Here is a 17,898-nt window from a genome sequence, read left to right as displayed (position 1 = left end):
TTGGTTTGTTCTACCAAAAAACTTCACTTCACACTGAGGGTGAAATTACTGTATTTAGCTGCTGTAAAGCTCTTTGCTAAATACCGCACAGCTATTAGGTGATATAAAGTATTTTTCTAAAGGAGCTAGTAAAGCCAAAAGCGGCACAGCTTCAAACTCTGTTTCCTCACTGTTTGCATTAACCAGTGACAAAACCTCAGAAATACTAATCGAGCCACTTTCATTCTGGTTCCTTTATAGGAACGTCATTGGAGCTGACCTTGCTTAATTCCACGCTCCTTACCAGACGCTCCGTTAAACACCGAGCTTCATTCTCCTCTTGTGAAAAAACACAAACATGTCCTCGACCCCATATTAACACAGGATCGGGACCCTTCCATAATCCCGAGCAGGGATCTTTCCATTTCGCATTACCCTCAGCTAAAGGACCAGGAAGATTGGAGTGAGCTCTAATATGGCCCACAAAGCATGACAGCTTTCTTTTGTGAATAGCATCTTGAATTTATTGAAACATTTTGACTTGGTTGTTGTTAGTTCCAATATTTTCACCAAAACTGTTACTATTCAAAGGAGTCAAGAACATAGATGTTCTTTCATGAAACATACCCTTCATTAGCTTACTCTGAGAAAAAGATATTTTCAGGATTTAGTATTTTCACTTCATTAGCTTTAACTCCTGATGGTATTAGCAGCTGTGATATTTAGCATTGATTTCTTATAAGGAACTTTCAGGTGAAGCTTTTTTTAGACAGTTTTTTCTGAAGTTTGTTTCCCATCTATAAAGCAGTCATTTCTTTTTTGAATGCCTGTTTCCTTGTCTCCTTATTAGATTTGCAAAGGAATTACTCATTGTAGGCAGTTTGTTCAAAAGGTAAATAATTTTTAATTTCACATAAGTTTCTTCATATCTAAGACAACGTTCAGTGTATAAAATGCTCTCTTGCTTTCTTAAGGTTTTTAAAGTGGCTTGTTTGCTCTTAAAGCTAGCTTTTTGTCTTCCAACTACTGTACAAACTTTGCACAGCTATTAGGGTAAGGAAGGGATTTTACCAACGGAGCCCCAAACCACAAAGCACCTAGTTCCGTATCCTTTCAATTTTTCATTGGAACTGACACTTAAACTCTTAGACGATTTTCCTCCTTATTCTTTTAAAAGCTGTATTTTAAGTTTACCAGGAACGTATTTTCGAGCTGACAGAAGTGTTTCAGGGCAATGTCGCCATCTTTAGCAGAAAAACTACCTTTCCCAGAATGCATTTCCCTTATATCAGTCCATAATAATATCAGTCCCTTATATCAGTCCTTTATATCATTTCCCTTATATCAGTCATTTCCCATAGTTCTTTTTGGGTCTGAGAGACAACTGGTTCTTTTACCAGACTTGCTTACAAATTCTTGCCTGGGAGATTTGAACAAGCATTTTACATTTTCAATTATGGGACATCGGGAGATTTCTATTCTCTCCTTAGCTGGCTTTAACAGGTGTCTCTCTTCATTTGACACTGGCCCCGGATCAGAACTGCACCTACCTCGCTAGCCGGCATTGAGGCTGGCATTTCTGATAGCAACTTTCCTAGGGCCTTGTGTTTGTTTTAGCCAGTCAGTGAAAAACATTCACAACAGTTTTTCCATAGCTCCTTCGGAGAGATTTTCTCCCACTGATCTGTCTCATTTTGCTTGTTCCTTCCTTCCCCAGATGCAGAGCTTCAGGTATCTGTCTGTGGTTCTGTTCCTCTGCTAGCTGCTTTTGGAGGTAGGGGCTTTTTTTTCTCCCCCCAAATCTGCCTCAAATTCTAGCAGCTTTTCACAGGTCATGTATTTTCTGGGGAGGAATATGTCCCTTCTGTTTCTTTGGAGACTTTTTCCCAGACAGTTCCCAGTTTGGTCTCAGTTTATCCCCTCTACCCCAGAAACAGTTTCCGACACTACAGTGGCGGCTTTCCCTGCTGCTGAAGGTAGGGGCTTTAGTCTGTTTCCATTTTCGGGGTCTGTGGAGTTTGTGTTCATTAATCAAGCTTCTGCTTTTCTAACAGGGGAGGTTTTTGCCATTTCTAAACTCCCATTAGGACAGGTTTTTTGCTTCATCAGGCCTTCACCTGGCCCAGTCCCCCAGTGGGTTGCATTTGCTTGTCTGGGTGCTCAAGGACAGAGCTTATGCCAGAGGCAATCACCCCTCAGGGCTACACTCCCTCATTTCACCAGGAGTTAGTTGAAACAAAGCTTTTCTCAAAGAGATGCTTTCTCTGACAGAAAAGAAAGCTTTACTAGTTCGGTTCTGCCCTGGCTGGGCTCTTTCCCCAGACATCGTTCTGACTCAGCAGCACAATTGCTTCAGACACAGTTCAGCTTTACTGTTTTCCCAGAAAGGTCCTTACTCTGATAGGAAAGCTTTTTCTCAGGTTTTTTTTTTTTTTTTTTTTTTTTTTTTTTGCAGCTGTGGACCTATCAACCCGGAACTTGTAGGAAAGTGGATAACTGTGCCGTTCCCACCGGCTTTAGCTTTGTTTATTCATTAGCAATCTTCCCCTGGGTCCTGCACCTTCCTGCCTCAGCTCTGTGCTCCAGGAAGTTTACCACTGCAGGAACCCTAGTATCCCCGAAATGCATTCCAACTCAGAGAAGCTGGCCAGTTGCCTCTGGGTTTTTGGTCAGAAGCGAGGATACAATGCTAACAGTTTGCATTGCTTCAAGGGATCTTTGCATTAGGATGATTAGGAGCACCTTTTCATTCTGAAACAAAACCCTTCTCACTCAGAAACAAAACCCTTGATGCCTCAGCTGGGCTGTAACTGAAAAGCTTGGCTTTTTTGCTTTTCTCAAGGTAGTTTCCTGCCCTTTTGGGCTCTCTGTTACTCTTTACCCATACTCTCCCAAGCGTTTCCCTGAGGGTGCTCTGACCCACTGTCTTTTACTAGCTTGAAGAGACAGAGCTTAGAAGAGGTTTTTAGAAACTTGTCCCTGCCTCCTGCATTGCAGGGAGGATTGTTAAAGCTTGAAAACTTAGAGGTTTTGCTGTCTTAAGAGGTTTGTTGTTTTCCCTTAGAGCTAATCACAGGTGGTCCCCATACTAATATCTTCAGGTGATTCTAGTTTGTCCTTCTGAGAGAGAAAGTTAAAGGCTTTAGTTTTTAAGTTTTTAAGAGCTTTTGAGAAAGATGAAGGCTTTTTGGAGAGTTTTTTCCCCCCAAATTTTCCAAGAAAAGCTTTTAGTTTAAGAGAAAGATTTTTTTCCTAAGAGAAAGACCAACTTTTCCCAAAACTTCCCAACTTTAAACTTTTTGGCTTTTTACACCCCCATTTTTGCCTCAGGGAGAAATCACTTTCTCCTGCCGCTTGGACTTAGCATTTCAGCTGTCCCCAGGTCAAAAGCTTCCATAGGAAACTTTTTCTTCCCCATAAGCTCAGAGAAGAGCTTTTTTACTACCCGTAAAGCCCAAAGAAAGATTTTTCCCCCAGTTTGCATTCATAGCCCCCAAAGTTAGAAAATTGAAGAGTATTTCTGTCTAGTTGCCTTTTTTCTACACAATCTTACACTTCTAAGTTTTTCCTACACTGTATTACTACACTATACCTTATACTTATTTTTCAGATAGAAATTGAGAAAGGGATAAAAGATAGAAAATGTTGACAGAAGAGAATTTCGCTGCAGCATCGGACATCCTTCCAGTCCGCTTTCCTTTTCTCTCGAGGATAAAACCCCTGCCTCTCAATATATATAAAAAATATATATTTTCCATAACACTGGCATGCCTTATCCACTGGCAGGGCTGACTCAGCACTTTCGCCAAAAAACTCTGTAATAAAACTATTATTTTCCTTTATCTTTAGTTCCTATTACTTTGTCTTTAGTCCCTGTCCATTTATCTTTAGTCGCCCCTTTTTTAGTCCCCCCTTTTTTTCTTTAGTCCCTTTTTCTTTTTTCTTTAGTCCCTGTTCATGGAGCCATTCTGTGGGGCATTTACCCAACCACCCCCACAGTTCCCCAGAGTTTTCTTGAGTGCGAGCAGCAGGAAATATTAGAAGGATTTATTGCGGAGAATATCACGGAGATAAACAGATAGAAAATAAAGGATAGCCTCGAGAGGGCCTGGAACCTATTCCAATGGTTCCCGACTGTCTCTGGACCAGGGTTTTTATAGAGACGCCAAGGGGTGGAGCAAAAGACCTCCTCCCCCAGCACAGCCAAGTGCAGACCATCTCAGACACCTGAACTCAGGCCCGTGGTCCTAATCATCCTCTATTTGGACATGCTGGGTAAAGCCACAAGGAACCCGAGAACGGGCTCCCACACATGCCTCCTAAAGAGTCCACCAACTGGGAACCTAACACTCAAATATATGAGTCTATAGGGGTCATTCACATTCTAACCAGCACACCAACTGAGCTGTGAAAAAAGTCTTATATCAAGAAGCAACAGGAAGCCCAGGAGACATGGAGAAACTACTGAGAGTAGGGAGAACAGCTGCCATTAATGGCTGGGACAACAGACTGGACAGGAATGCATTGGAGCTGCTACAGTGTAACAGTAGGAAGTTTTAATTATTAGAGGAGGCTGGGAAAGGCATGGCTGTGTCATGCTAGGAAAAACACAAAAGAACTAAGGAGGGAGTGCCCGCCACTGAACAGGCTCTGGGTGCATGTGTGTGGAACATGGAAATCCCTGAGTCAGTGGAGAACTCCCAGCGGGCCTGGAGCCGCACTCACCATGCTGAAGATTGCCAGGGCTGGCGGATTCCCCGTGCTTCCCACTGCTTCCAGTCCAGGCACTCGGGGAGCTGCTCCACAGCGCTCCAATGTCTGAGCTAGACCCCTCCCGGGTCCCCCAGCCACACCACAGACCGCCAACACGCACTGGCCCCAGCAGAAATAGAAGTCAGAGGAGAAAACTTTTCCCACCACCAGCCGAGACCCCGCCCACAGCTTGGTTCCGATTGGCTTTCTCAACTGCCTCGCCACGCCCACCGAGGGCTCCTGCTGTGCTTCCGCCATCTCTGAGACCAGTCTTGGGTAGTCCCGGGAAAGGGTTCAGAGCCGCAATTTCCGGTTCCAAGCTGGTGGACTTCAGGTCTTAGAAGGGTTTCCTCCGACTCTGGATGTCTTTTTTTTTTTTTTTTTTGGTTTTTCGAGACAGGGTTTCTCTGTGTAGCTTTGCGCCTTTCCTGGAACTCACTTGGTAGTCCAGGCTGGCCTCGAACTCACAGAGATCCGCCTGGCTCTGCCTCCCGAGTGCTGGGATTAAAGGCGTGCGCCACCGCCCGGCTGGATGTCTTTTTTTAAAACCTGGATGTGACGATTTGTATTGAAGAAGCCGAGGGAAATAGAATCGAAAGCGTTTTAAGATGGCGAACCGTACGCTCAAGGATGCCCACAGCATCCATGGCACCAACCCTCAGTATCTGGTGGAGAAGATCATTCGCACGCGGATCTATGAATCAAAGTACTGGAAAGAAGAGTACTTTGGACTTACGGCTGAACTTGTAGTCGACAAAGCCATGGAGTTAAGGTTTGTGGGTGGTGTCTACGGTGGAAACATAAAGCCAACTCCTTTTCTGTGTTTAACCTTAACGATGCTTCAGATTCAACCTGAGAAGGATATCATTGTTGAGTTCATAAAAAATGAAGATTTCAAGTATGTCCGGATGTTGGGGGCACTTTACATGAGGCTGACAGGAACTGCAATGGATTGCTACAAGTACTTGGAGCCTTTGTACAATGACTATCGAAAAATCAAGAGCCAGAACCGGAATGGGGAGTTTGAACTGATGCACGTAGATGAGTTCATTGATGAACTTCTGCACAGTGAGAGAGTCTGTGTGATATCATTTTGCCCCGGCTACAGAAACGCTATGTGCTGGAGGAAGCTGAACAACTGGAGCCCTGTGTCAGTGCTCTAGAAGAGGACATGGATGATGTGGAATCCAGTGAAGAGGAGGAAGAAGAAGATGAGAAGCTGGAAAGAGTACCATCACCTGACCATGGACGAAGAAGCTACCGAGACCTGGACAAGCCACAACGTTGCTGCTACAGGAGGAGTCGGAGTCGGTCTCCCAGGAGGCGAAGTAGATCCCCCAAAAGAAGAAGCCCTTCTCCACGCCGAGAAAGGCATAGGAGCAAGAGTCCACGACGCAATCGAAGCAGGTCCCGAGACAGACGACACAGATCCCGCTCTAAATCCCCAGGTCACCACCGTACTCACAGACATAGGAGTCACTCCAAGTCTCCTGAAAGGTCTAAGAAAAGACACAAGAAGAGCCGGAGAGGAAATGAGTAATGGATTCATTTTGACTTCTGTCCAGATGGCCTCCTGTGGATAGGAGAAGAATAGGTTTAGTGAAAGGATCAAGATCTCCTCTTCAGGCAGCTATGCGTATTTTGGGTTTTTAAAACATCAAGTCGTTTGGTTGGTTTTTGTTTTGTTTTTATTTTAATATTACAGAGGTGGTGCTAAGTTTTGTGTCTCTTTGAATTATAATCAACATCTTTGAAGGATGTTTTTGACCAAATCAAGGTCAGGTTTTGACCTAACCAACTATGGTTATTCATACTTAAAAAGGGTCAAGAGGATCTGGGAGTTGGGGAGATTCATGAGAATGAAGAGATGTAGCCACGTGGTGATCCTTTTCTTATTTGTAATTAAACTGGACACAGTTGTCATTTTTCTTTAGTTTCTGCTTTCATTATGAAAACCTGAGAGTTCTGTAGTTGATACTGCTGCGACCCAGCTAGTAAAGCATAGTAATTCCTACCTTCTCATTAACTACAGACAGCAGTAGTACATTAAACATGCAAAATTACCAGTTAGCAGTTTTGTAAGAACAAGTTACGTTCAAACGTAAAGGTTTTTCTGGATTTCTTTCTAATTCTGCTTCATTAAACAATTCAACATGACTGCACTTAACATCCTTTATACAAGCCAGGTATGGTGGTTCACACCTGTAATCTCAACACAGGCTGAAGCAGAATACAGTTTGTAGTTTTGACCTAAGTTGCTAGATAACATTAGAGACTGCTTTAGAGGGGATGGGAGTGAGAGGGCTGTGGTAATGAAAACAACACACTCAGTTTAGCAAGTTGAAGACATCCGAGGGTATTTCTACATGGATGGAAATAGGGACTAGTGGGGCTCAGCAGAGTGATCTAGGCCAGAACTAAGAATTGTCAAAGATGTTTAGAGGCCCAAGGGAGTATGAATAGGTTTAAGGTCAGACAGAAGCACCACAGGCAATGCCCACATTTGGGACTAGTAATACAGGTCACCTAGTAAATACTGGAATGAGCCGTTCACAAAGGTAGAAGAATCAGTAAGTCAAGGATACCAAAGGGTCTGAAGATATAAAAGCAAAGTAAAAGCTTTACTATGTCCGTAGGCTCTGACACTAGAGAGTATTACAAACTTAGCTAAAACAGTTCCTTTTGCCTGAACTTACCTTTTCTCCTTTTAAGGGGGTAGAAATGATTGACTTCTTGTAACTCTAATCCTAAGAAGAATTGTAAAGACCAGCTGCCTTATAGGAACCAGCTTCTCAGGAAGTAATATCTGGTCCTAGAATAAACATTTCTATTGTTTGCTGTTGCCTGGGGGACTGTTGTAGCAATATTAAAAGCAGTTTTTATCAAAAAAAAAAAAAAAGAACTAAGGAGGAAGTTCTACAGTGCTAGGCCATGGTCCAGAGATTATTGGAGTCTGGAAAGCCAGAGGGAAGGCAATTATAGAGGTGGATTGAATAGGGGATGTGGCTTAAGAAGTGCTTGAGTTGCAGTGTCTAAATGAAATAGCCAGCACCTATCGGGAAGGGTCCACGTAGATCCTATGATCACCTTAATAGTCACATTCTGAGCTCTCTCAGAATATGTTTGTGACACCCCATAAAAAAAAAGCCACTCCAGTGTAAGGAGGTCTGAAGAGTACAGAACCTGCAGATTAGGGGAAAGAGAACAAAAGGGACATTTCCTTCCTCTGTGTGTGACTGTAGCTGCTACAGAACTCTGGATAATAATGAAGATAATACATTCATGCTGCCAAGTGGCTCTGAGCAGCTCTCCTTGTGGGCCAGAGACATGCACAGGCACCACTCAAAAGGGGCAGGGATGTAAGCAACATTACTGGCTTTGGGGAATAAAGAAACTCCAACCCTAGACAGGCAGTGGATGTATATACCTTTAACCCCAGCAGTTGGGAGGCAGAGGTAGGAGGATCTCTGTGAGTTCCAGGCCAGCCTGGTCTCGAGAGTGAGTTCCAGGACAGCCATGGCTACATAAAGAAATCCTGTCTGAAAAAACAAACATGGGGGGATGTAGGGAAAGGGGTTCAGTTAAAGAAACCCACCATGACCCTGGAGTCCAGAACCAGTGAAAGAAAGAGCCTAGATCTGGAACCCAAGCCAGAGCTCTTCTAGCACCTCAAGATATAGCCTGACTCCCTGAGCAGTCAGGATACCTTTCCCTCCAGAGCCAAACTGGACCCATTGCAGCTCCAGCCACCAGAGCTGTCCTAACACGTCAAGGTATAGCCTGACTCCCCAAGCAGTAAGGGTAGCTTTTCCCCAGAGTTGCAACATTCACTTACATTTTGATGCCAAAACCCAGGACAGATTCCCTTGGGGCCTATGCTCTCCCCTTGTGGTCTGAGCCACACTAGGACCTTATCCCTTTTCTCCAGTCCATCTGCAATGGACCCAGCTTCCAGTTCTCTGATCACTCAGCAGTAATTAGGAGAGTTCCCCCTTTAGTCGTTGTAGATATTTCCCTCCGTCTAAGGAATGACCATTGAGTGTTCAGCACCCTGTAGTACTCTTGGAATCTGAGGTACCCCCAGTTATGGTCTTTAAGGCTACAGCTGGCCCTCTTTACCTGACCACACTCCCCACCCTTAGAACTTTAATCAGGCTGTTTTCTTACGCCCAATTAGGTTATTGCATCCCTTCCTGTGCTTTCCCCTGTTTTCTCAATAAAAAGGAACCACAAAAGTCTCCTTTTCCCAGCCCTTTCCTCTGGATGAGACTCTTCTGTAGCTAGAGTTTCCTGCCTGGCCCACAGTCAGGACAAATCTCTCTCACCTGCCAGTCCCATAGCCGCTCGACCCGACCAAGTAAACACAGAGACTTATATTGGTTACAAACTGTATGGCCGTGGCAGGCTTCTTGCTAACTGTTCTTATAGCTTAAATTAATCCATTTTCATTAATCTATACCTTGCCACATGGCTCGTGGCTTACCGGCATCTTTACATGCTGTTTCTCATCTTGGCGGCTGGCAGTGTCTCTCTGACTCAGCCTTTCACTTCCCAGCTTTATTCTCCTCCTTGTCCCGCCTACACTTCCTGCCTAGCCAATGGCCAATCAGTGTTTTATTTATTGACTAATTAGCAACACATTTGCCATACAGAACATCCCACAGCACTCATCCCCTAGAGCTTGGTTTTCTCTTGCCCTCTTGCTTCTACAGAAGACCTACTACCAGGCACCCAAGTTTCTCCATTGGCTTAGGCAGGCGAAGCTTGTTACACCTGACCCTCTGAATGGCTTGGTCCTCAGTCCTCCTTGAGTCCAGGGGATGCCCATGACTACAGGCTGCAGTGACCTTTTCCTTAACCTTTCACCCATGGGAACTTTGTACTCCATACCTTCCTATTCCCCTTGGGATGCCTCTTAGAAAATCTCAAGCCTTTACACCTGGTGCCCGATTTGAAAGACCCTAAACTTGTTCACCTTTGCAATAAAGTTTGGCCTCAATATTCCTTAGATAACCAAACTAAATGGCTGCATAATGGCACACTCGATTGTGGTGGTATTGTATTCCCCCAAATATTGTGTACCCTAATAAATTTATCTGGGGTCAGAGAACAGACAGCCACTAGATACAGAGGCTAGAAAATGGTGGCACTCACACCTTTAATCCTAGCATTCCAGAGACAAATCCCTCTGGATCTCTGTGAGTTTAAGGCCACATTGGAAACAGCCAGGCATGGTGACACACGCCTTTAATCCCAAGAAGTGAATCTTGAATCCCAGGGAGTGATGGCAAAAACAGAAAGATATATAAGGCGTGGAGACCAGAAACTAGAAGCATTTGGCTGGTTAAGCGTTCAGACTTTCGAGAAGCACAGTTCAGCTAAGAGCCACTGGGATGAGGACACAGAGGCTTCCAGTCTGAGGAAACAAGACCAGCTGAGGAATTTGCAAGGTGAGATAGCTGTGGCTTGTTCTGGCTCTGATCTTCCAGTGTTCACCCCAATAACTGGCCTCAGGTTTGACTTTATTAATAAGAACTTTTAAGATTCATGCTACACTCGATCCCAATATTATTCAGGACCTTTTCAACTACTGTGAGCAATCAGGGAAATGGAAAGAGTCCCTCTATGTTAAAGATTTCTCTTACCTTTACTCCAAGCCTTCTCTCTTTGCCTCCTGTTCCCTAACCCAGCTCCTGCTATCTATGAAGTCAGAACAGGATGAATCTATTTCCTTTGATCTAGCTAATGAGCCTCCGCCTTATAGACCAAAGCCCCACAGCTCCCTCGTTGGTCCCTGCAGTCTCCCCTTCTCCTTCCTCAGTGACAGATCATCCACCTGGTCAACTCTCACTGGCACCCACTTTCAGCCCACCAACAGCCCCTAATCTTCCCACTACTCATCCCTGCTCTACATTGGGACCTCCTGTACCTCCTCAATCTAAACCATCACCAGTTCTCCCTTTGCAAGAATTTGCTGGGGTGGATGTAGTCAGGGTAAATGTCCCCTTCTTATTATCTGACCTCTCCCAAGTAGAAAAAAGATTAGGGTCTTATATTGCCAATTTTTTCACTTTTATTAAAGAATTCCAGTTCATTAGCCAATGCTGTGACCTTACCTTTCACTATGTTTATATGATCCTTATCAACAATCTCCTCCCAGAAAAGAGTAGATGAGTCTGGGATCAGGCGAGGGGCCATGAAGATGAACTCCATCAAAAGGATAACACTTACCCAGTGGGGGCTAGGGTAGAACCCTGAATGGATTACAATAACCCAGGAGACATCCTCACTAGTAATCAATTTATAATTTTCCCCCCAGCTGATCTCCACAGGACTACCCTTAAGGCAGTAAGTAAATTACGAAAAAGTCCAAGAGGTCATCCAGGGAAAAAATGAAAACCCATCTCAATTCCTCAACCACCTTACAAAGGCCCTCTTACAATATTGGAACCTGAATCCTGAGAACTCAGATGGAAAGCATCTCCTTATGAAGTTAACTTTTAGGTCCTCCATTACTATCCTTTCTCCTCACCACCTGTCATACCTTTTACCATACAGAAGTCTTCAAACATTACCTCCCTCCCAAGTTCTCTCCCTTCAGGTAGCATTGGTAGAGGACACAACACTGACTTTTCAACCATGTCCACCTCTTAACATTTCAAATCTTCTCCCCCAACCAGTCCTGGAATACTCCCCACAACACTCATACACCAATATACTAAAAGACTTATTACCTTATCTTATACATAAACAGGTAGGAGCAATACCTCAGGCCACTTACACATGGTATACAGATGGCAGCTCCTTCCTATATGAAGGAGTACATGAAGTGTGACATGATGTTGTTTCAAACACCATAGTGGTTGAAACACAAGCCCTTCCAGCCCACCTCACAAATCAGCAGGCTGAATTAATACCTCTTACCCATGTCTGTCAATTAGCAAAGGAGAAATCCCTAAAACTATATTCAGACTACCAGCCTACCTCTGGTCTCAGAAGAATGAGACCTCATAAACCTGTCAAGACTCAAGCCCCACCCTATTGGTTCATGCCCTACCTCTTCTCCTTATAATTCTTCTCAGTCACGCATATTTCTACCAAACTCTGTGTATGGAGGTTTGAGATTCAGGAGACACATGCCCAACAGTTCAACCAGACCACTCATGTGGTAGGGTCTTGAGACTGCTGGAGACATAATGCATATCCAGGAAAACACTCTGCCTTTTATGAAGAATGGAGAATCTTTTACATCCTAATTAAGGATGCATAGCACCTCAGGAGGGAAATAGGAGTCATTGATAAAATTTACTATACTGTTTATCAAACCTGCCCACCAGATATGCTCAAAATACAAGGTACACATTTGTCTCTCTCAACCCCTAGGTATAGATACAGTAGAAGTGGTCCAAAGCTCCTCAAAGGCTCTTATACCCTCAATATCACCCTTTTTGATGATGTTGATCTTACCTCCTTGTCACACCATCTGTTGTTTCAGATCCTAACTACTACATATCAGCTATTGAATGATGCTCAGCTTGACCACTTTGGAGAATGCTGGTTTTGTGTCCCTCCATGGTCAAATTCTCATCCACCATTTGTGGCCTAACCCATTGTCCTAGTAGACTCTCTTACCTTACCACTTGTTAATTGCCCCAAGCCAAATGTCACTACTACCCTTATCTCTTTCACATTCCCCTCTTTGGCATTACTGACTGCTTTAACTCTTCAGGAACATGCTTTGCGGGTACCGTGGATTCTGTAGACTGCAATAATACCATTATCCTTGGTACTATCACCCAGGCCCTATGTCCAAACATTCACAATGCCTCTATTCTCTGTGGTACTCAAATTTATCACTGCTTACCTGCTAGGTGGTCTGGGACTTTTGTCCTGGTGTTTCTGTTTTGCTGTGGATATCGCTCTATATAAATAAACACTGACTGGCCAATAGCCAGACAGGAAGTATAGGCAGGACTAACAGAGAGGAGAATTGAGGAAGGAAGAAAAAAAGGAGGGGCCGCTGGAGCCACCACCAGGACAAGAAAGATGTAAATTACCGGTAAGCCACGAGCCACATGGCAAATTAAAGATTAGTAGAAATGGTCTAAATGTAAGAGGAATTGTTCCAGATTAAGATACATCAGGTTTGACCAGCCAAGACCCCCTGAGAGGTCTCTGATAACACCATGGTCCAGATGATCTAACATCCAAAATGGTTTCAAGGCAACTGGTTCAGGCAATACAGCCTCACAGACTACCCCATAAGCCTAAAATTTTCTTTGTGTCTCCATAAGATACAGCGACCCCTCCAGCAGGAAGTAGTAAGAGATGCTATGCCCAAATTCCCAAATATACCAAGCTGGCTTTAGAGATGAAATTGGCTCACGCCCCCTCTAAACCCAGACATATACCTAAAATAAAAGGTTAAAAGATTCTTTTGTCCCCTATCAAAAGAGCCCTCTGGTATGGGACAGAGAAAAACCAATATTTTTATTTAAAACAGGTTGATTATAAATGCAATCTCTTTCTAAAGAAGAAAAGGGGATAGGATATAGATATACAGGGTATAGATATGATAAGATAAAAGGGTAGATTAATGAACCTACTATTAAAGATCAACTTGTTTAAAGTGTTTTACATTTGGTATAGATTATAGTTTACATTTAAAATGTTTTACATTGGTATAGATTTTAGTTTATTGATACAGGTTTAAACTTAATTTTGTTATACTGTATATATATTTCTATTCTTGTTTAAGGTATTATGTTTATGTAACTCATTTAAAATTGTAATGGATAATTAAAAATAGATTAATAATGAGTCATATATGATAATCATATTTGTAGCCATGTTGGTTAAGTCTTCTAGGTATACATAGATATATTTCAGATAGATAGGTAATCTTCAAACACTTTAAAGACCTACAGAATATGGCATTTAAAATGTTTAAAAATTTAGACTTTCTGGACAGTGAGCCATGTCTGCTCCGGGCAGTACCGATTTACTTCAGAGAGGAGGATGGGCATCAAAGACACTCCATATGGATTTTATCTTCACCTTGGCAAAAATAGCCATTTGGACAAGAAACTGTTCTTGCCTGGACTGCTTGATCAACTAGACATGCAGGACCCACAGAAAGGTGACCACTGAACTTTGCTTGACAAAATGGTCCTTCAGGTTCCTGCTTTGCAGAGAAAACTGCCAGACATTCTACAGGACACAGAAAAAAATGACTGAGAGACTCTAGTCCTGTGGGCTAAAAAAAGATGCCCCAACTTTACAAGAGAACTTTGGATGACTGTGCAGGCTATCAGCTGTCTCTGTCTACCCTACAAGACTCCCAAAAGTTGCTTACATCCTTCTCCCATTTGTCAGGTAGTATTACATCCTTCTGAGGTCTTTGATGTGGTTGAAGACTAGATATTTACAATCTTCCTTAGTTATGATAAAAGATAAGTTAGATATAAAACCTTAAACTCACAAATATAAAATAGTTAGGATATCTTCTTTAATATTGTAACTGTAATTCTTGCTCAATTTTGTTATATGTAATTTTACTATGTTAAAGTTAAAACCTTCCTCTTTAAAAAAGAAGAAGAGGGGAAGTGCTGTGGATATCGCTCTATTTAAATAAACACTGATTGGCCAATAGCCAGACAGGAAGTATAGGCGGGACTAACAGAGAGGAGAATTGAGGAAGGAGGAAGGAAAGGAGGGACCGCTGGAGCCACCGCCAGGACAAGAAAGTTGTAAAGTACCAGTAAGCCACGAGCCACATGGCAAAGTAAAGATTAATAGAAATGGGCTAAATATAAGAGTAAGAGCTAGACAATGATAGGCCTGAGCTAATGGCCAAGCAGTTTAAATAATTAAGGGTCTGTGTGTTTATTTTATAAGTGGGTTCTGGGACTGGCGGGACTTGGAGGGAGCTGCAGAAAAATTCTCCAGCTACACTGTTTCCTAAATCAGGGGTGGTACCTGGTGAAGAACCCTTGCTAATTCTCATTGACAAGTTCATAGCAGCATGGCATGACAAGTGAGCAATCAAGTAATACCCTTTCTAACAGCCCTGGGCATACATGCAGGTGTAGCCACTGGAATAGAGGACTGACTAGTTTCCAAGCTATTTACCATAGGCTTTCCTCACAATTCATCCAGGATTTCCAACAGGTAGCTCAGACTATCCTTACCCTTCAGGGACAAATAGACTCAGTGGCCACTGTAGTACTACAAAATCAGAGAGGATTAGATTACTAACAGCAGAAAGAGGTGGTCTTTGTCTTTTTCTTGGAGAAGAATATTGTTTTTATGTCAACCAATCAGGTGTAGTGAAAGATAAGATCCAAGGATTTCAAATGGATCTTCAAAACCAGAAACAGCCTGATACTTCTAGCTAGTGGATCACTAAGAGTCAGATATGGAACTGGATGCTACCCTTCTTATCCCCTCTTTTCTTCCTTTTCTTATGCCTGCTAATTGCACCCTGTCTCATAAACCTCTTGCCTAGATTTCTTCACCAACAGACCCAAAATATTTCTAGCCAGAATTTTAACCAGTTACTATTATAGGATTACCAGCCCCTAGCTATGGAGCCAGAGATCTGCAGAACCTGTTACATCCCTAGATTGTCCCAAGAACCTTGATGCCCCAATTCAGCCAGAAGTAGTCTATCTAATGATAACTTGTTTACCCTTATGTGTGTAGGAGCTGGCCATGAAAGTAAGGCAGTCTGGAAATGGAGTGGATAGGGGATAGGTACTTGAGAGGTGCCAGGTTTGCAGTGTGTTTCAATGAAACAGCTGTGTTTGACTGGGAGTGTAATGTGTAGGCTTAACACCACGACTGTAAGGGATGAGGGACTCTGGATGTGGGCTCCTGCTTCTCCTTCTTCTCATTCAGGGGAGACTCCTCAGGGGACATAGGGAACCTTAGATTAAACTGGTAAGTTCTGCAGAGTCAGAGGCTGATATTACAGACAGGGAGTAACTCATAGACATGTCAGAAGAAATTGTCGGAGATGTGTGTCCTCAAATTCCCTTGCCAGGGCCTGTGAAATGACTCAGCAGGTAAAGGTGACTGTCTCCAAGCTGGTGGCCAGAATTCAACACCAGAGTCCTCATTATGGAAGGAGAGAACTAACTCCAAATGCCCCTACCAATGTCCACAGAGTAGCCTTCTACCAGGCAAAGCATCATTATACAGGAGGAGGTCACCCATACAGAGGAGTGCCCCCCCACCAATTAGTAGCGGACTTACTGAAAAAGGAGCAGATGGATCTTTTCCCTGAGTGCTTTTGTAGCTGTGGCTGCTCCTGGATTTTGGCTATTTATAATATAACACATTCATGCTGCCAGATATCTGTGAGTGTGTCAACCCCTAGGACAGAACAGTGGCCTCTCAAACTTCAAATGGCAAAATGTTATTTGGAGCATACAGAAGTTCCTGGTGCCCCACATGCCTCAGCTGACCAGTGCCCCTGTGTTCCCTTTACCAAGCACCTATGCAGGGGCAAGGGTTAGTCAGAATGGCTTCATGCCCAGGGGGTGTGTGCAGCACTTAAACACTCTCCTAGTGTGAACCCATTGACCTCTTGGGCCTCTGCCATCTGATAGTGAAAACTTTGTTGACCTCTTTTGAGTCTTCTCAGTCAGGTCCACTGAACTCATCTCATCTGTGAAATGTAATGTGGGGCACCAGTCTCTGGGAGGTCACCAGGGTTCTCCATGCAGGAAGATGTGTCTGACTCACTCATGGCTACTGTGTGGAGTATTCTTTGTTTGGATTCTTGGGCTCAGAGTCAGTGACAACTCTAAGAGGGATGGAGTGTAATGTCCTGTTCTGTCTCATCTTGGCCTGTATCATTCATGGGAATATCAGAGTGGTCGAGACTTAGAGATGATGCCCAGGATTACTTAAAAGGGATGTATTAGGTGCATGTTTTGTGACACACCTATAAACCTAGAACCTGAGAAGCTGAGATAGCAGGCCATTCTGCACTACATAGAATCCTCTGTTTCAAAAATAAAAACAAAAACAAAAGGCAGAAAGAGAAGAAATATGTTCACCTAATGTAATTTTCACCAATGACTCCTGGTCTGGATTATTGCCTTTTAGCTTCCAGCCAGAGGGACATTTTGCCCGATTACACAGGGTTTCATGGACAGAAGATAAAGCATAGTGGGTGTATGCAGGCTCTAAGCAGGACCAATTCCATAGGTATTTCTTGTTGCAATAACTGTCAGGCATCACAGACAGGTGCCCTCAGTGAAACACGTGGACAAAGATGCTGTGTGGTAAGTCTTGTGTTTAGGCAGCAAGTCACAGGGACAGGGTGAGCACCTGACTCAGAAAGATGTTGAAAAGTTGCTGTGGGTGGCTCCTGCCCTGTCCTCATCCACAAAGGTGGCACCAAAGTTGCTGATTCATGTGGGTCAGATGGGGAGGGCTGCAACAGAAGAGTCACTAGGCTGATTTGGGGCTTTTAACTTCTCTTGTTGTAACTCATCATGTCTGCCTAATTCTGCAGTGTGAGAACGTGGTGCTGTGTGAGAGGAGGTGATGAGGAGGTGGGAGCTGGTAGCGATGACACACAGCAGGCGGAGGGTCTCACTGGACACCTCCCTGCACTCTCAGACAGAGAGGATCAGGACTGCTTAAGACTGCACAGCATCCAGTCAGGACATTTTCTGAGGTAAAGTGAGTTAAAACCCCATGGTGTCCAAATCCTTATCTTCACCCAATGTCCACACTTAGAGCACGGAGGTTGTCTAGGTCAGTGGGAGACTTTGTGTCATCTCCTCATTTCCTGATCCCACCACAGCAGCCGCCATTTTGTGTGCAGGTCCCATCTGTGCTTCTCTCAGCAGCTCTCACGTCAGCGATGGCACAGACAATGGTGTGTGAGTGTGTGAGTGAGTGTGTGAGTGTGTGTCTATGTGTGTATGTGTGTGTGTGTGTGTGTGTGTCTATGTGTGTGTGTGTGTGTGTGTGTGTGTGTGTGTGTGTGTGTGTGTGTCTGTCTGTCTGTGTGTGTTGTTGGAACTGGTTGAAGTTTCTCCCCACCCTCACCCCTCGCAGAGCCTTAAGATACTATGAGGTTCATATTTACCTGCTCTGGACAGCTGTGAACATGTTTGAGAATATGATTGTGAGGTGTGTCCTGGAAGT

At 43.7% G+C, this 17,898-nt stretch overlaps 2 pseudogenes; one reads left to right on the top strand and one right to left on the bottom strand.

Annotated features, from left to right (window-relative positions):
• LOC128103442 (liver carboxylesterase-like) overlaps positions 1–17,898 on the bottom strand; it is a 74,562-nt pseudogene that overhangs the window by 42,270 nt on the left and 14,394 nt on the right.
• LOC128103444 (pre-mRNA-splicing factor 38A-like) lies at positions 5,340–6,368 on the top strand (annotated as a pseudogene).

The sequence above is a fragment of the Peromyscus californicus genome, unplaced genomic scaffold (assembly GCF_007827085.1).
Source record: "Peromyscus californicus insignis strain IS unplaced genomic scaffold, ASM782708v3 Scaffold_8__1_contigs__length_139910024, whole genome shotgun sequence".
In the NCBI taxonomy this organism is placed as follows: domain Eukaryota; kingdom Metazoa; phylum Chordata; class Mammalia; order Rodentia; family Cricetidae; genus Peromyscus; species Peromyscus californicus.
This window is presented reverse-complemented; position numbering and strand designations above follow the sequence as displayed.